The sequence below is a fragment of the Ovis canadensis genome, chromosome 17 (assembly GCF_042477335.2).
Source record: "Ovis canadensis isolate MfBH-ARS-UI-01 breed Bighorn chromosome 17, ARS-UI_OviCan_v2, whole genome shotgun sequence".
NCBI classification, from domain to species: Eukaryota; Metazoa; Chordata; class Mammalia; order Artiodactyla; family Bovidae; genus Ovis; species Ovis canadensis.
In genome coordinates, this window is record NC_091261.1 from 25,450,305 (window position 1) to 25,470,577 (window position 20,273).

Genomic DNA, 20,273 nt, shown 5'->3' on the forward strand with positions numbered 1-20,273 from the left:
TGTAATTTCCTTTTTTATAGATTGTTTCTTTTTCTTGCATTTAGATATTGTTCAGCTTTTCTTTACACAAATACTTTCAGCATCATAAAATTTTCTTCTGCTGTGAGTTTTGTTGTTTATACGCTCCACCAAAATCATTGATTCCTAGAATGAGAGTGGAAAGTAAGAGTTAATTTAGGTAAATTTTTTTTAATGTTAATTAATTTCCAAATTTTTGAACAAAGTTTTACACTTGATTTAATAAACTGAAGCATAGAAACCACGTACAAATAAAATGTGGCTATCTGGCTAATCAAATTATCTTTCCTTATCCTAGGGAGGTGAAGTAGGTATAAGATAAAATAAAAAGACTGTAAAGGGATGTAAAACTTCTCTCCTTGGGCCAAGTCAAAAATGTGAAAGTGGCCAAAGTGATCTTTATATCTCTCCTAAATTGTTAGTTTAAAGATGAGTAATAATATATATGAAAAAGTTATCATAGTAATTAACATGAGCAAGACACTGATAAATGTGTTCATAGCATTTTCAAAGATAATATGTTCAGAGATATTATGAACATTTTAAAGTTATTTTTTCTTTCATCATTTTTGATCCAATGGACTAATAATGGAATATTTAAATCTCCCGCATGGCTGACACAGCTGACACAATTAAAATTAATTCTTTTTTTACTGTCTAATAATCAGATCATCAGAGAAGGCAATGGCACCCCACTCCAGTACTCTTGCCTGGAAAAATCCCACAGACGGAGGAGCTTGGTAGGCTGTGGTTCATGAGGTCACTAAGAGTCGGACACAACTGAGCAACTTCACTTTCCCTTTTCACTTTCATGCATTGGAAACAGAAATGGCAACCCACTCCAGAATTCTTGCCTGGAGAATCCCAGGGATGGGAAAGCCTGGTGGGCTGCCATCTCTGGGGTCGCACAGGGTCGGACACGACTGAAGCAACTTAGCAACAGCAACAGCTGCACCAATCAGATCATACTCAAACATTCTTTATTTTGCTGTTTATTGGCAGGATATTAAAGAATAATTTTCCTTGATGTTACGTACTCAAGTAAATTAATCTTGCCTCAGCTGTCTCATATGTTGGAAATTCATTCAAGAACCAATGCAAAGAGATAAAGTCATAAATAATTGACAATTTTTTAAAAGACATGGGTACTGATGCTTCATTACAGTAATAAAAAGCATTTTGTTGTTGTTGTTGTTTAGTTGCTAAAGTCATGTCCAACTCTTTTGTGACCCCATGGCTGTAGCCCACCAGGCTCCTCTGTCCGTGGGATTTCCCAGGCAAGAATGCTGGAGTGCACTGCCATTTCCTTCTCCAGGGGATCTGCCTGGGCGAGGGATCAAATCTGTGGCTCCTGCATTTCAGGTGGCTTTTTGTCTCACTGAGCCACCAGGGGATTTTGTATTACAAAATTTGTCTTATTTTACAATTGATGTTTTTCTTTGGCTTTAATTTACTGTTTTTAAGTTTATTTAGATGGTTTTCCATGTGGATATTTTTCTTTGAGGGATTTATTAATTATTGTGTTTGATTTTGTTTGTTGTCGATGGTGGTTGTTTCAGCCAGAAGAAAATCTGTATTACTACTAAGATATCTTTCTGGAACCTTTTCAGGTCAACTTATATAAAAAGCCAGGAAACCCAAGGGCACCTTATAAATGAACACCTGAAAACTAAGAAAACCTGAGAAGAATTTACAAAGGAATTGAGATCAATGTTGCACTATAATATAGCATAAAATCTCCCAGGATTTAGAGAAAAACAGGAGCTATGCCGCTATTGATCTTTTAATTTAAGAGCCCTCTTAGACATTTACAAGGCTACACACCAGAGCTAAAGCATGTCAGCTCTGCCTGTCTGTTTCCTATTGATGGCATTTGTAGTCACTTGTAGGGGATATAACACCTTGCAAACAGATAGTTTTACAGACAGCGCCAGGAAGGAACCTTCTGTTTTAAGTCCTCAAGAGTTAATTCAGTAAAATTCAGTAACACTGCAGGCGATAAAGCTGATAGAGATAGTGAAGCCTTCAATAATAATTTTAACAGACCAAAACACTTAGTAGTAAAATTGATGAGTATCTTTCACAAAACCTACAGAAATAAATTAGCTGAAGCAAGGATTAAGAAGGGCTTTCCAAGTGGCACAGTCGTAAAGAATCTGCCTGCCAATGCAGGAGATCCAAGAGAGGTGGGTTTGATCCCAGGGTTGGGAAGATCCCCTGGAGAAGGAAATGCGACCCACTCAAGTATTTTTGCCTGGAAAATTCCATGGACAGAGGAGCCTGCTGGGCTATAGTCCATAGGGTTGCAGAGAGTAGGACATGACTGACCTCACACACACAGTCACACACACAGACACAGACACACATGGATTAAGGAAGCCTTCAGTTTAGAAGAGTATATTATCTAAAGCAAGTTTCTTAAACTTTAATATTCTTGGAAATCACCTGAGGTTCTTGTTGGTCTTCCATTGTACTAGGGTGGTGCCTCGGAGAAGGCAATGGCACCCCACTCCAGTACTCTTGCCTGGAAAATCCCATGGATGGAGGAGCCTGGTAGGCTGCAGTCCATGGGGTCACGAAGAGTCGGACATGACTGAGCGACTTCACTTTCACTTTTCACTTCCATGCATTGGAGAAGGAAATGGCAACCCACTCCAGTGTTCTTGCCTGGAGAATCCCAGGGACGGGGGAGCCCGGTGGGCTGCCGTCTATGGGGTCGCACAGAGTCGGACATGACTGAAGCGACTTAGCAGCAGCAGCAGCAGCAGGGTGGTGCCTGGCATTCTGTATTTCTAACAAACTCTCGGGACATGGAGAGTCTGCTGGTTTATGAACGACCCTTTGATAATAAAGGGCCTGGAATCTGAGAATTTGACTTTGGTAACAGCATGAGATAAAAGATGGGAAAATATACAATAAAATATATAAAACTCAATTCAGAGACAAGTGCTGAATGTTTATCTATGTTTAAATGTAAGTGGCAAGATATATGCAAATTGCTTTAAACTCTTAGGAGATAGTGCTTTAAATTCAAAGTATAATTTGTTTACAATTCTAATGAAGACATGAAAAATGTAAAAAATGGCAAAGATATACGCAGAAAGTTTTTATACAACATATGTATAGAATACAATGAGAAGCTTTGTTGTAATAGCTAATATATTTAAATATTAAGACCTTAAAGATAGAATATTTGTTTAGTAATGGGAACTCACTGGAAATATTCAATATCAGAGATACATTATCTGTGGAACAGTCAAGGGAATGAGATTGGTGACAGCTACCAGCCTTCAAATCCTGCTTTTGCTGACTAGCTCTGTGACTCAGGTAACTTCCAATAACCAAGCCGTCTTCAGTTTCCTCATCTATCAAATGGGATAATGTGTACTTAGCTGTTAAAATTGTTGTGTGTGTTAAATGTATAAGACTACAACTCAGAACAATGCCTTATTTATATTTGACGACACTAAATGTTTATTTTTTTTTGCATTCTCAGTAATGATAATAATAAGGTACTTCTAATTCGAAACTTGAATTTTAAAAATCATGTTCAAAAAGTCTATTTTCTTGCTAAATTGCCTATGGGAAAATATTTTGATCATTTATTTGAATAAACAATAGGTAAGTGAAAATTTATGATCAAGTAAATTATCAGTGAAATTAAAGTATATTATTTGGAAAAGACGGTTTTCACCAACTGAGAAAAAGTTTAAATATCAAAAGACAAAAGGGTCAAATGTAATTATTCCCAGTATTCAGTCTTTTGTCTGTTGTAAACACGGCGTGTAGCTTTTTTGTTACTGTTTTAGTTCTGCCTTGCCTCTGGCATAAATTAAGCATATCTTTCAAATGCCTGGGCCTGATCATTATCACCTTTGTGGTTTTCATCATTGATACTTAACTCTGTATAATTATAATTCAGAGTTGGAAAAGAGTTTTCTATCTTTTGCTTGCAGACACATATAAATGTATTAATTGTATTTCTTCTTTTATATTTCTATTTTCTTTACAATATTTAAATGCAGACGCTTCTCAAAACTACAATTCTAAACCTTTGTTTTGTGTGTTTTTCTTGTCTGAAAGAATTGTTTCATAAAACAGTAAGCAAGAGGAAGTTAGAAAGGGATGCAGTTGGTAGCAATTTTAGTATTTGCAAAAGAAAATGTCAAAGGTTAGGCTTAAAATCAGCTCCAGGTGTTTCCTGGCTGACAGTGCTCAAATTAAACTTTTTTTCCTCAAACATATGTACTGTTAGATAGGCAAATATGTTTTAAAACAGAATATGCACGCATTTTATGCAAGATTCCCTTGTATTAAACAAAGTCAACAACGAATGAGCAATTTGAGAAGTAATGTTACATGTTAAAAATAAGGGAAATGGCTTGTGTTCCAGGGGAAACACCAATGTTCTATCTCCAGCTGCTGTCCTTTGGATGTCTGTACCTTTTGACTACATTCAATCCCTCCTCCCACGCTGCACCTCTGGTAGCCACAAATCTGATCTTTTTCTATGAATTTGTTTCTTTGTTTTTAGTTATTACTGACCTGCAGCACTATGTTAGTTTCTGGTACATAATATAGTTATTCGATATTTCTATACACAAGTTCTTAATTTTAATGTAGTCAAACTTACAGTGTTGTTTTTTTTCCATTTATGGTTCTTTTTAAGAACCATTGTCTACCCCAAAGGGAAGGATATTCTCTTCTAAAAGCTTTATTGTTTTATCATCTACATTTAGATATAAAACCTTCTGAAACAGATTTTTATATGTTGGAATTAAGATTCACTTTTCATCACCAATGGATATACAATTCAATCAGTATGATTTAGTAGAGAGGTTGCCTTCTTACCACAGCTCCACATTGTCAAACTTGCCATAATTTACTTGTATAATTAGTTTTCATGATTTGTGTAGGTTTATTTCTGGACTTTCTTTCATTCCGTATATCTGTTTGCCTTTGTACCAATGACACACGTTTAGTTGCAAAAGTTTCACAAGAAGTTTGATATCTCCAGTTTTTTCCCGATTAATATTGCCTTGGCTAATCTCGGCCCTTTACATTCCTGTATAAATTTTGGCTTATAAAATTAAAAAACGCTACTAGGATTTGGATTATTGAATATACTGAATGCATGGATTAATTGTGGGAGAATTGATATCCTTCTTATATGCAGTCTTTCAATCTTTTAGTTTGCTTTATTTTCTCTAAGTAATGTTTTGTAAGTTTTTGGTATAAAGATCATAAACATCTTTTGTTAGGTTTATGCCAGGTATGTGAGGTTTTTAATTCTATTTTACTTTTTATACTTTATTGTATAATTCCTATTTTTGGTTTGTTTTGTGTTACATGGTAACACAATTTTATTTTTGCAAAGTGACACTAATTCAGTATTCTTGATAAATTTGCTAAATTATCTAATATTTTTTCCCTCAAACTCAAAACTTATTATTTTAATTTTCAATCTATTTCATTACTCATTAAAGAAAATGGATTTAAAATTACCGTCTCTATTATTATTTTTATTTAATATGTAATTGAAATTTTTATATTAAAATATTAACTGAATAGCAGCATTAATTGATGTGTATCAGTCAGTTCAGTTCAGTCGCTCAGTTGTGTCCGACTCTTTGCAACCCCATGAATCGCAGCACGCCAGGCCTCCCTGTCCATCACCAACTCTCAGAGTTCACTCAGACTCATGTTCATCGAGTCAGTGATGCCATCCAGCCATCTCATCCTCGGTCGTCCCCTTCTCCTCCTGCCCCCAATCCCTCCCAGCATCAGAGTCTTTTCCATTGAGTCAACTCTTCGCATGAGGTGGCCAAAGTACTGGAGTTTCAGCTTCAGCATCATTCCTTCCAAAGAAATCCCAGGGCTGATCTCCTTCAGAATGGACTGGTTGGATCTCCTTGCAGTCCAAGAAACTCTCAAGAGTCTTCTCCAACACCACATTTCAAAAGCATCAATTCTTTGGCACTCAGCCTTCTTCACAGTTCAACTCTCACATCCATACATGACCACTGGAAAAACCATAGCCTTGACTAGACAGACCTTAGTCAGCAAAGTAATGTCTTTGCTTTTGAATATGCTATCTAGATTGCTCATAAATTTTCTTCCAGGGAGTAAGCGTCTTTTAATTTCATGGCTGCAATCACCATCTGCAGTGGTTTTGGAGCACCCAAAAAATAAAGTCTGACAGTGTTTCCACTGTTTCCTCATCTATTTCCCATGAAGTGATGGGACCGGATGCCATGATCTTTGTTTTCTGAATGTTGAGCTTTAAGCCAACTTTTTCACTCTCCTCTTTCACTTTCATCAAGAGGCTTTTTAGCTCCTCTTCACTTTCTGCCATAAGGGTGGTGTCATCTGCATATCTGAGGTGATTGATATTTCTCCCGGCAATCTTGATTCCAGCTTGTGTTTATTCCAGCTGAGCGTTTCTCCCAGCCCAGCGTTTCTCATGATGTACTCTGCATAGAAGTTAAATAAGCAGGGTGACAATATACAGCCTTGACGTACTCCTTTTCCTATTTGGAACCAGTCTGTTGTTCCATGTCCAGTTCTAACTGTTGCTTCCTGACCTGCATACAGATTTCTCAAGAGGCAGGTCAGGTGGTCTGGTATTCCCATCTCTTTCAGAATTTTCCACAGTTTATTGTGATCCACACAGTCAAAGGCTTTGGCATAGTCAAGAAAGCAGAAATAGATGTTTTCTGGAACTCTCTTACTTTTTCCACGATCCAGCAGATGCTGGCAATTTGATCTCTGGTTCCTCTGCCTTTTCTAAAACCAGCTTGAACATCAGGAAGTTCACATTCACGTATTGCTGAAGCCTGGCTTGGAGAATTTTGAGCATTACTTTACTAGCATGTGAGATGAGTGCAACTGTGTGGTAGTTTTAGCATTCTTTTTCATTGCCTTTCTTTGGGATTGGAATGAAAACTGACCTTTTCCAGTCCTGTGGCCACTGCTGAGATTTCCAAATTTGCTGGCATATTGAGTGCAGCACTTTTACAGCATCATCTTTCAGGATTTGAAACAGCTCCACTGGAATTCCGTCACTTCCACTAGCTTTGTTTGTAGTGATGCTTTCTAAGGCCCACTTGACTTCACATTCCAGGATGTCTGGGTCTAGATGAGTGATCACACCATCGTGATTATCTGGGTCATGAAGATCTTTTTTGTACAGTTCTTCCGTGTATTCTTGCCACTTCTTCTTAATATCTTCTGCTTCTATTAGGTCCATACCATTTCTGTCAGGTCCATACCATTTCTGTCCTTTATCAAGCCCATCTTTGCATGAAATGTTCCCTTGGTATCTCTAATTTTCTTGAAGAGATCTCTAGTCTTTCCCATTCTGTTCTTTTCCTCTATTTCTTTGCACTGATCGCTGAAGAAGGCTTTCTTATCTCTTCTTGCTATTCTTTGGAACTCTGCATTCAGATGCTTATATCTTTCCTTTTCTCCTTTGCTTTTCACCTCTCTTCTTTTCACAGCTATTTGTAAGGCCTCTCCAGACAGCCATTTTGCTTTTTTGCATTTCTTTTACATGGGGATGGTCTTAATCCCTGTCACCTGTACAATGTTACGAACCTCATTCGATAGTTCATCAGGCACTCTGTCTATCAGATCTAGGCCCTTAAATCTATTACTCACTTCCATTGTATAATCATAAGGGATTTGATTAAGGTCATACGTGAATGGTCCAGCAGTTTTCCCTACTTTCTTCAATTTGAGTCTGAATTTGGCAATAAGGAGTTCATGATCTGAGCCACAGTCAGCTCCTGGTCTTGTTTTTGTTGACTGCATAGAGCTTCTCCATCTTTGGCTGCAAAGAATATAATCAATCTGATTTCAGTGTTGAGCATCTGGTAATGTCATGTGTAGAGTCTTCTCTTGTGTTGTTGGAAGAGGGTGTTTGCTATGACCAGTGCATTTTCTTGGCAAAACTCTATTAGTCTTTGCCCTGTTTCATTCTGCATTCCAAGGCCAAATTTGCCTGTGACTCCAGGTGTTTCTTGACTTCCTACTTTTGCATTCCAGTCTCCTTTAATGAAAAGGACATCTTTTTGGCTGTTAGTTCTAAAAGGTCTTGTAGATCTTCATAGAACCATTCAACTTCAGATTCTTCAGCGTTACTGTTTGGGGCATAGACTTGGATTACTGTGATATTAAATGGTTTGCCTTGGAAACGAACAGAGATTATTCTGTCGTTTTTGAGATTGCATCCAAGTACTGCATTTCGGACTCTTTTGTTGACCATTATAGCTACTCCATTTTTTCTGAGGGATTCCTGCCCACAGTAGTAGATATAATGGTCATCTGAGTTAAATTCACCCGTTCCAGTCCATCTTAGTTCGCTGATTCCTAGAATGTCGACATTCATCCTTGCCATCTCTTGTTTGACCACTTCCAATTTGCCTTGATTCATGGACCTGACATACCAGGTTCCTATGCAATATTACTCCTTACAGCATTGGACCTTGCTTCTATCACCAGTCACATCCACAGCTGGGCATTGTTTTTGCTTTGGCTCCATCCCATCATTCTCTCTGGAGTTATTTCTCCAGTGATCTCTAGTAGCGTGTTGGGCACCTACTGACCTGGGGAGTTCCTCTTTCAGTATCCTATCATTTTGCCTTTTTATAGTGTTCATGGGGTTCTCAAGGCAAAAATACTGAAGTGGTTTGCCATTCCCTTCTCCGGTGGACCACATTCTGTCAATTGATATGTATAATAAAAAGAAAAACTGGACTGCAGATGAGAATGTAGGAAGATGTGGTAGCATTTCAGAAGGTGCTATAAAAATAGCAATTATTGCTGAGTCCTCATGTGAGTCATACTCTTGAGTAAATGTCTGCCACTCTGGGCTTAGTTTTCTCATCTGAAAAATGATGTCATTGTACCTGACACCTTTTGGTTTATTTTTCTTGGGGATGGATGACCCAGACAACCTTTGGGTCAATGGTCAGTGCTTTCAGATTTATTTGTTTTCTTCTTCTCTTCCCCTATGGCACAGTGACTGTGGGCTGCAGTGGGCCTCTTAGGATCTCATTTTGGGTGAGTGTAGTATGGGGGCCATGCCCTGCTCAGGGTCCTCGGGAACTTCCGTCTCCCTGGGACACCATACATTGGTTGTGGGATAATGGGATTCTGTCTCAGGTTCATGTCTTTTTTTTCCCCCCCTTATTTTATTTATTATGCTCAAGACTTTTGGAGCTTCTTGAATCTGAAGTTTTACAACTCCTGAGTTTTGAGGAAATCTGAGCCTTTTATCTCTTTAAACGCTGTCGCCCATTCTCTGTTATCTCTCTGCACCTCTTTTAGATGAATACTGGAGCTTTTTCTTGTTTTATTTTTGTAAATTTTTGGGGGGCACTCCATGCAGCATGTGGGATCTTAGTCCCTTGACCAGGAATCAAACTGGTACCCTCTGCAGTGGAAGTGCAGAGTCCTAACCACTGGGCCACCAGGGAAGTCCCTGGTTCATGTCTTTAGACATTTCTTTCCCTCTGTTGGGCTTCCCTGGTGGCTCAGAGGTTAAAGTGTCTGCCTCCAATGTGGGAGACCTGGGTTCAATCCCTGGGTCAGGAAGATCCCCTGGAGAAGGAAATGGTAACCCACTCCAGTATTAGGCTACAGTCCATGGGGTCGCAAAGAGTCAGACACGACTGAGCAACTTCACCTTCACTTTCCCTCTGCTGCTGCTAAGTCTCTTCAGTCGTGTCCGACTCTATGCAACCCCATAGATGGCAGTGCACCAGGCTTCTCCTCTAAAGCCCCCTAATTGCTTCTATGTTGTGTTAATGCAGAATGCTGGTGTTCTCAGAGTTCTCTCCAGTCTGTGCCCTGAAAAGTAGTCTGTTAGTCCAAAAGCTCCTATGACCATGTTCATGTGGGGTTTAAACTTAGACAAGGAAAATAATGACTCGGTGCTGACCCCCTCCTCTTCTCTCTCCTACTCCATACAGCACTTGAGCCTGGATGGTTTTCCTTATCATTTACATCACACCCTACATTTTCTCTACTCTTAGTATTGCAGAACTCTGTGATCTGTTTCTCTAGGTGTGCCTTCTAATGCATTAATGGTAACTAACGTGTTTCTAAAGATCCTGTTTTCTCTAAGGAAAACTTGGTATACAAGACTGTTTTCTTGCTTTGGACCCAGAATTCTTTGTGGATGTTAAACTCTAAACATCTTTGTTTTTTTTATTTTTTGTATCTTGTATGCATTCATGCTAAGACGCTTAAGTCATGTCCAACTCTTTGCGACCCTATGGCCTATAGCCTGCCAGGCTCCTCCGTCCATGGAATTCTCCAGGCAAGAATACTTGAGCGGGAAGTGATTCCTGTTTCCAGGAGATCTTCCTGACCCAGGGATCGAACCTGCGTCTCTTTTGTCTCCTGCATTGGCAGGCAGGTTCTTTACCACTAACACCACCTGGGTAACACTTTTATTTATCTTAGGACACTCCTAATCCTTAGGTAGAGAAAATGCTACCTGTGGTAGAAGGGTGGAGTCAGACAAAGAAAAATGCAAAATCTTAAATATAGATCTATTTCAAAGTAATAGCATCCTTGTTATATGATGGCCTATTATTTCTCTCATTTATTACCTCCCTCTGCCTCTTTCCTATCTGAAATATTTGTTCAAATGTTCTGTAAATTTTATGCAACAATAAGGATGTTATGCAATTTCTATCAAAGAACATGGTGAGATATTTATGCTACAGACGTTACTTCTTTTTATATTTGTAAATAGATATTTAATACATACAAGTGTCTGTGTACTTATTAGGACTCTCCTTCGCATGTGCTGAATATTGAATTAAGCACTAAAGGGAACAGACAAGAGGTGCAAGTTCCTAACAATGTTTTAGGAACTTAAAATATAGTTGGAAAGACATGATAACACAAGACAACCCAAGAAAGCAGTATAAATGATAGCATTTATTATAATTGCTATACAGGGTCAAATAATGAAGAAATCAGCAGAGTTCAAAGTACCTGGGGGTCACTTTCTGGAGAAGCTGGCATTACGTCTTTGGTAGGGTGGTAACTTCGGAAGATGCTGAAAAGAAAGGATTGAATGGCCAGCAGAAGGAATAGACACAGAGAAAGGAAATGGGACGGAAGAACGTGGGAACCATGAGGCACTTTGCCTGACTGAATAGGAGAAGTTATATTTAAGAACAATGTAAAATTCACAGAATGTTCAGGAAGCCCTAAAAAAAATCCAGTAGACATTTTCTAATTTAAATTTTCATTGGATCATAGTTGCTTTACAATGTTGTGTTATTTTCTGCTGTATAGCAAAATGAATCACTCATATGTATACATATATCCACTCTTTTTTATATTTCCTTCCCATTTAGGTCGCCACAGAACTTTGAGTAGCATTCCCTGTAAACATATTCTGCAATTTGTAGCTGCTTCCCCTATGGGTCTTCTAAAGCTCAAACTGTGAAAACTAATATCACAGGAAATAAAATTGGAAAATTTTGAACTCTTAAGGCAATACCTATCAGACACCAAAGTGATATATGAGACACATTACCTTGTATAAATTCCCTCAAGGTGGTTAGATGACCCCTACATTCCTAATACAAAAGGGGTGGGGAACCTGGAAATTAAAGGCAGATTTCTTTGGTATGAGCTGAGGCTCCAGGAGACATGTCCACAAGGAGGTAGGTTGAATAGCATTTTCACATTTCCCCTCTTAGTGCTGGAGAGAGACGCATCAGTGAGAGTGTAATGTGTGCCCCTTGAAGTTTTGGAGGTGGAAGTAGAGACAGTGACTCGAAAGGCCAGGAGATGAGCTTGTGAATAGCTAATGGTAGAGCACTCGAGAGATGCTGCAAGGGGGTTAGCCCATTTTCCTGGGGTTCATTGGAGAGTTCCCTGTGGAGCAGATGTGAGACTTGAGTGTGGGAGAGCCACCCTGAGGCTGTCCGGATCCTGTCCCCAAAGACTGTCCGAAGGCTGAACTGGTCTCAGCAGGTAGAAGCTAAAGGTGTCACTTGGAGTTGTGATGTCATAAGTGAGAAAGTGAGATATTTGACTCCTGTCAAGGGTTGTACAGATGAAAGAAAGGTCCCTAGTGATTGGAGAAGGGGGATAAATCACTGAACCTGGGAAATGAATCAGCTTTAAGTAGACACCAGCCCTCTTAGGTCAGTGACCAGGAAGTTAACTTTCCTTCTCCACTGACCACTTCTTTCCCCAGCTCCCCTCTTTCACTCCACTCCTATATTCCAGAGGCCTAGGAACCAAGGTTGACTAGATGGGGAGGAAGGACCTGGGGAAACAATAGAGGACCTTCTTCACTGGCTTTTGGTTTCTACTGTAGCAAGCTATGGAGGTTAGACAATTTAGAGAAATACAAAAATCATATGATATTGCTTGTATGCAGGATCTTAAAAAAGGGTAAAAATGAACTTATCTACAAAACAGAAATAGAGGTACAGTTGTAGAAAATATACATATAGCCCCCAGTGGGTAGGGGGTAGTATTGGAAGATTGGGATTGACATATACACACTACTGTATGTAAAATTGATAACTAATAAGGACCAACTGTGTAGCACAGCTGGGTAGCCCTTTTAGCACAGGGAACACTACTCAATACGCTGTAATGGCATAGATGGGAAAAGAAGCCAAGAAAGAGTGGATATATATATATGTGTGTGTAATTTATTCACTTTTCTGTCCATCTGAAACTAACACAAGATTGTACCTCAACTCTACTCCCATACAAATTATAATTTTATGTATTTATTTTTGGCTGTGCCTGGTCTTAATTCCTGCATGGGCTTTTCTCGAGTTGTGGCAAGCAGGTGCTGCCCTCTAGTTGGGGTCTGGGGCTCCTCATTGCCGTGGCTTCTCTGGTTGCAGAGCAGAGGCCCTAGGGCCTGGGGGCTTCGGAAGTTGCAGCTCCCAGGCTCTAGAACATAGGCTCAATCATTGTGGCACAACGGGGGTAGTTGCTCTGCAGAATGGGCGTCTCCCCAGACCAGGAATTGAATCCATGTCTTCTGTATTGCTGGCAGCCAGATTCCTTACCACTGAGTCACCAGGGAAGCCCTACTCCCTTAAAAATTAAATGAAAAAAGAAAAGATTTAAAAAAAAATTAAGTTTAAGTCACCTTTCCATATGTAGCTGGGTATTCTGATTTCTAAAGTGAGATTATGTTTGGTGAATCAATACAATTTTTTTTAAGTTTCAAGTGATCAGGGTATGGATGAAGGCCCAAGTCTTACTGGCTCAAAAGATGTTGCATTCATTTCCTGGGGCTGCTGTGACAAACTCCCACAATCTGGGTGGCTTGGGGCAGGAAACATTAGCTCTCTCACAGTTCTGGAGGCTAGAAGTCCAAAGTCAATAGGACTTAGTCAGTAGGGCAATGTTGTATCCAAAAGCGCCAGAGGGTCACTTGTTCCACGACTTTCTCGGCTTCCGTTGTTGCCGACGATCCTTGCACTCCTTGGCTTGTAGGCACATCTGTGCCTTCCTAGTTACATGGCCATCTCTCTGTGTCTCCGTCTTCATGTGGTAGTCTCCTGTCTGTGTGTATGTTTTTGTACCTCATCTTATAAGGACACCAGTCATGTTAGATTGGTGTCTACTCTGTATAATGTCATCTTAACTTACATCTGTACTTAATCTACCTGCCAGACTCAGTCTTTCCAAGTCCTGTCTTGTAAAATTTTGTGGACCAAACAGGACTGACGGTCAGTCAGTGTACATCAGTTCAGTTATTCTGACTGATTTTTTAAAGATTATTTATTATTTTTCTCAAATTTTTATTTTATATTGGAATTTACTTGGTTTACAATGTTGTGTTAGTTTTCGGTATACAGCAAAGTGATTTAGTTATGAATATACATATATCTATTCTTTTTTAGATTCCTTTCCCATATAGGTTATTACAGAATATTGCATAGAGTTCTCTGTGCTATACAGTAAGTCCTTGTTTATCTAGTTTATATATAGCAGTATATATATGTTAATCTCAAACTCCTAATTTATCCCCTTTATACTTTCCCCTTTGATAACCATAAATTTGTTTCCTGTCAATCTGTTTCTGTTTTGTAAATAAGTCCATTTGCATCATTTGTTTTTAGATTTCACATATAAGTGATATCATTTGATTTTATGATTGTTTTTTAAATGACCCTTTCCTGGCTGCATTATATCCTTTCAATTCTTTCTGTTGCTTCAGCACATTTTATATTGTTTAATGATGGTATTTTCATGAATTGCTTGAAATAATTGTCTACAAATGTTTCCTTCACTTGACAGTGTTTTTCTTGAGTCCTTTTTGCTTATAATGGTTTCCCTAAAATCTGTTGACTGCAGTAGGGCCTCACAAGGTGTTTTTTTGAATTGAATTGCGTATTCACAAGAGTAGACAAGGGTCAGCTGCTTTAAGTGAATCTTGAAGTATCCCAATTTCTTGGAGGACATCTTTAAATTAAAATCCTCAGCAAAGTCAAGGGAAGCCGCTGCAGGGGAGTGACAGCTTACTCATCCTCCTGAAATGCAATTTAATCTTTTTCCCTTATCTGCCCATAGTCCTAAAACAACTCTTTATTTCCTTTGCCCTCATTGACTGACTAATAAATCAACAAATGAAGAACTATCCAGTATGGTATGATTTTAATCATTCCACCATGTGGCTCACTAGGGCAATGATTTTCAAAAGGGTTGCAAGATTTTTTAGAAGGAGAACAATGATAATAATAGTAATAATGATGTTCATAATTATATTGACTAACATTATTAGGTCTGCGTCTTTTCTATGTATTTGACTTGTTTATTTATGTTATCAATTGTATGAAGTAGGAAGAATTACCATTCTGATATTACAGATGAGAAAAGTAGGTTTCTAGAGTTTCATTCCCTTCCCTAAGTTCACATACCTAGTAAGATGTGGTGATTGCAATTATATGATTGTTCTTCTAATGACTGTTACAGTCAATTAATCAACATTGCTTTTAACTGCTAATATTTCTTCAAATAACTTTCTTAAGAGGAGATTTTAAAATTCTTACCTATCTATGTGACAGTTCTTTTTGGAGAACTATTGCTCAGACTTGAATTTCTTATCCTGCAATCTGAACATTCAGATAATGATGCAATAAAATCTTTTATGGGACACTCCTCAAGATGGTTATATGGTAAGGGAGGGAATAAGATATATTTTCATAACTTTTGACTCCTATCAAGTACTTTCCTTCTCGGAGCAGCATAGAAAAACCCTGAAATTGCGGCTCATAAGGAGGGCAATCTACAATTATTTACTGAGTCATCCCAACAATATCTCATTTTATCATTTTTGTGGAAAGGCATAATAGGAAAATACCCAAACTTGTGTGAACATTTTAAAAGCCCTCCTCACTAGGGAAGGGAGGAAACTAAGTTTAGATAATTGCAAATTCCATTTCAGTGTGTTACATTCCAAGTAAATGTTCTGTCTCAACATGGATTGCATCTTATCTTTTGAAATGATTGAAGCTATTGCTTTTCCTTGCTGGAGTGCTGGTCTTGTTCCCATGTGAGAAAAGAGAGAGAGGCAAAGAAAACAGGGCTGAGGATCTGCAGCAGTCACCCATGCTCTCAGCTGCAGGGGAGAGGGGACCTTTGGGGAAATTATTTGGCATTTAAAGCAAGTGGTTCCCAAGGCAGCTGCTGAATGGAGCTGAATATTTTGTTAAATGATTTTCTTCTCTGACCTTTATTACTAATAAATCTTCTTTAAGCATTTATAGAGTGAAAAGAAAGGTTGTTTTTATTAATCTCTTTTCTTTTTGCCCACAGAACCCAAAGAAATGGTGTTGCCTGGCAAGAGATTTGCTATACTTCATGAAAAATCAGACCAAGGTAATGCTTATTTTAAACTGTTATATATTTTTTCAGTCTGTTTGACTCCGATGCATTCAACTAGTTGGTTTTTTCTTGATTCCTAGTTTTAGCTATTGGATAAGCAATCTGAAGAGTAAATCATTATCTGAAAAGTAGAAGGAATGGTTTTTGATGATCGTCATATTGAAGTAGATGGTAAATTTTAAAATATATATTAGCTTAAAGCACTGTGGATAATGATTAATTTTCTGACACTACACTTGCATTTGTTTAAATGGGTGAATCGGATCTTGACTAGAAGATTGTATTCCAGGGGTTCCCAAACCCTGGGCCATGGACAGATACTGGTCTATGGCCTTTTCAGGCTGCGCAGCAGGAGGTAAGTGGTGGGCTAATTAGCAAAGTTGCTCCCTATCACTCACGTTACTTCCTGAGCTCTACTTCCTGTCAGATGAGCGCCCGCATTAGATTCTCATAGGAGCACAATAAATACAATGTACTCGAATCATCCCAAAACCACTCCCCCCATCCATGGGAAAAATTTTGTCTTCCGTAAAATCTTTGGTCCCTGGTGCCCAAGAGGTTGGGGACTGCTGTTGTACTCTGGAAATAACTCCAATTAGTGTGGCATATTTACAAATAATAGACAATGAGAGAATTGGTAAATTTTTATAAGATTTTCTTTTTATTTAAGCATTAGTCAGGTGGTTTTATATATTGTTTCTTGAATAGGCAAAAAGATTTTGTACAAATTCCTGGAACAACTTCACCAAGTTTGATGGAGACACTCTTACGCCAAGCATATATTTTCTTTGGAAAGACTGAATTATAGCATACAGTTGTTGAATAGCATGCCTGATTATACTCAACAGATTGCACGTTTAGTTGCTAAATTTTCCAACTGAGTGTGATTTATTTACATACGTGGGCCCTAGAATGTGAACGCTCATGCAAATATTCTAATGACATATACGTGTAAACAAAGCTGAGCACAGATGCAGATATAAAATGTATGTTTCATGAATAAAGCTGCTGTCTCAAAAGAGTTCTTACTATAAAGTTTCTAGAAGGTTAGACTTATGATGGGAACTAAAGCCATCTATCAATATTATCTACTTATATGACTGAAGCTATGATGTCACTTTACATATATGAACACATATACTGGATTTGTTGAAATGTATAATAGGCTGCATAATAATTGGAGCCAATTGGGTTCTGTTTTTGAGAAATTGATGAATTCCTAAAAAAAAAAAAATGAGTGCTGAAACAAAGAAAGCCTTTGAATTAAATGGACATCAGCAGAAAACTAGGCTCTGAACTTTAATTTGCAGTGGAGCAAAAATAAATTGCTAGTTTGAATTACAAACTGGGGTGTTTCTATTTATTTCTGGCTTTAGTTAATGCTTCAAGGGAGCCATAAACTCTTTAAGGAAGTAACTTCTCTCCTCTAATGGGGATTTGCGATTGTAGGCACTCTATACTAAAATGTTAAATCAAACTGTAAGGAATTTTTTAATGGCTAATGAAATCAGTTGAAGGTTTGCTTTATCAAAAATATTAACTATGACTCCTCAAGAAGAGCATTATAATAAAAACCGATACCTAGACAGTATATAGAAGTGGTTGAAGCTGAGCGCTGTGATATAAGCATAGGGATATGGATGGTAGAAAACTGCTGATTGAGAGGGCATTGATGGAAGATGACCCAGTAAAGTCAGAGAAGGAAACACACTGAGTTGGAGATAATGAAGAGGGTCAAGGGTCCATGCCCTTTAAAATGAAATAAGGGTGAAGAGAGGATGTGCTGACTACCCAGGATGCGTTCATGTGAAATGTTTCTTTTTTCTAGAGGTATGTATATACTAATACATTCGATCTTATTAGACTTTTATTTCATTTATTTAAGATAGGGATAAACTTACTTCAAACTGAATGTAATAAAGAAAGAGGTGAGGCAAAGGAGGGAAATTCCCATTAATGTGACAGAATGTCCAGCATTGTGTATCTGGGGTAACAAAATTTGCTTCTTCCCAACATGCAAATAAAACTGGACCTGTTCTGTATGTTGGCCATCCAAGTGCTTTGCTCTGATAATGCTCCCAAAGAGATGATGCTATAGAATACTGGTGTTTGTGTGGAGGTTGGGAGTGGGGTGTGAAGGAGAAACTGGGGTGGGAGAAACGGTGTTCATGTCATTGCCTCACTAGGTTGGTCCTTTGGGCCCATTGAAATAGGGGTGTTTGCAACTTTATAAAAAAAATCCTGTTAATAAGGCAAAGAGTGGTGATGTTGTGATGCTCTGTCTTTATTATCTTAAATGGGATATATGCATCTCAATTTCAATCTTTAAATAGTAGAAGTTCAAGGCATATTAGTAAAGCTGTTATTTTTGGACAAATGGGACCATTCAGCTTTTCTCAGTTGCGCGTGATGACTAACACACTCATTTTGAGTACCATTAACTCTGGCAATGGGGCTTGGAGAGCAATCTATTGTGCTAGCAGGCACTTTTGTGTGTGCAGATACCTGAAAGTTCTACATTTGACTTTTTAAAAAAGGGTTTAATAATAACTTTTCATGTAGTGTTTTATTATGTAAAGTCTCCGATGTCTGTTGATTACAATGTTCTTAATTCCCAAATAGAGGCAACTTTGCCTAGTCAGATTAAAATACCCTTCTCTGTACCTAGTAAGATTATGCACAAAAATAAAGCCTGTTATTCTGTTCTATTTTAAACAGGTCCTCGAAATAGACTGAGTTTCAGTTAGGAAAATTTGATGCTTATAATTTATTTATATTATGTAGGAATATTAAATGTTAGTCTCATATGCATTTAACTTCCCTATGGGAAAGTGAAATGGGATAGTAAGGACTCAGCAATTTTTTGATGTACTCTATTGTCTATAAATAGGTTGAAATCTTGGCTTAATATAAATGCATTTTTTGAAAATCAAAAATAAACCATCAGAAGGCTAGTGTACAGCATTATTTATGCTCTAGGGCACTAAGAGATAAGTGATAAATATATTGCTTTGAGATTGGTTTCATTGTGGTCTATTATTATTGGCTCTAGAATAGAACATTCTGTAGATATATATTGACATTTTTTAAAGGATAGAATTCTTTTGATATTTTAACAGCTGACTACAATTATATTTTATATTATTTATTGCAAACTACTGTTAAGTAACAATGGCAAGTAAAGCATCAGATGTGCAGGTTGATCAATCACTTAAAGGCCATGAAATCACAATGAGAGTTCAAAATACTTCTACATGTGTGATGAAAGTGGTCATGTAATTGTCGTGATGCTTTGACTAATGGATGGACAGTAGACACAGTGCTTTACAGAAATAGAACTATAACATCAGACAGTCATCTCCCAAAGATAATTTAAACTGAAAGTCAAAGAATAAATCATTGAACACCTTCATGGAGAAGTGATTAAAATGTAATTCTGAAAGGTGAATTTACATAAGGAAGAGATGATAATTTCTATGAATTTGCTTTTTCTTAAAAATGAGTTTTGTTATTTGCTGAAGTTCTTGGTACTCTTTACTCTTCTGAGAATTAGATTCAGTAGATACTCTATCTTTTTTAAACGAAAGAAAACTCCCATGTATAGTGTTAATGGAATAGTCATATAGAAGCCTTTAGTTGTTACTGTTTAGTTGCTGAGTCATGTCCGACTCTTTGCGACCCCGTGGACTGAAGCCCACCAGGCTCCTCTGTCCATGGGATTCTCCAGGCAAGAATACTGGAGTGGGTTGCCATTTCCTTCTCTGAGGAATCTTCCCAACTCAGTGATCAAACCCATGTCTCCTGCATTGGCAGGTGGATACTTTACTGCTGAGACACCAGGGAAGCCCTATAGAAGCCACAGAATTGTCTTCTACTAATGTTCACATTCTTGCATTTTTCCCCACCTACGTTTCTACCATGATCGTTTCTCTCTTCCTCCACTATATACCCTAAGCATTCTTGTCTTTCCTTATGCTGGAAACTCCATTTGAAATGTCCAGTTTCTTTCTTCCTTATTCCAAAGCCCGCGTAATCTTAACACTGCTCTTTATGGAGCCTTCTGAATTCCTCATCATGCTACAACTGTTTCTCTTCCTTAACCCATATTTACTCTGTCAGGTAACCTAGATACACTATCTGTCATACTATCACTGATTTATGAATATTGCTATATAATAGCTCCCTTGTGTGCATGTATTTATGCATGTATGTATATGTACATTATACGACTTTTTTATTCTGTGTAAAGGTACACGCTGACATGGGACTTTCTTTTCCTTTGGTGTGATTGTGAAAGAAGGTTCTTATGTTACCCACTTTTACTCCCACTTGTGAGTGATGCAGACAGGCTTTGAATGAGTGAA

General features: G+C 38.0%; 1 protein-coding gene across 5 annotated transcripts in view; it reads left to right on the forward strand.

Moving 5' to 3' along the window:
* INPP4B (inositol polyphosphate-4-phosphatase type II B) overlaps positions 1–20,273 on the forward strand; it is an 883,288-nt gene that overhangs the window by 149,069 nt on the left and 713,946 nt on the right. For all 5 annotated transcript variants that reach the window (XM_069556830.1, XM_069556833.1, XM_069556829.1 and 2 more), the window contains one exon: positions 15,841–15,903. The gene's annotated coding sequence lies outside the window, so the exon portion shown is untranslated. The remainder of the gene's footprint in view (positions 1–15,840; positions 15,904–20,273) is intronic.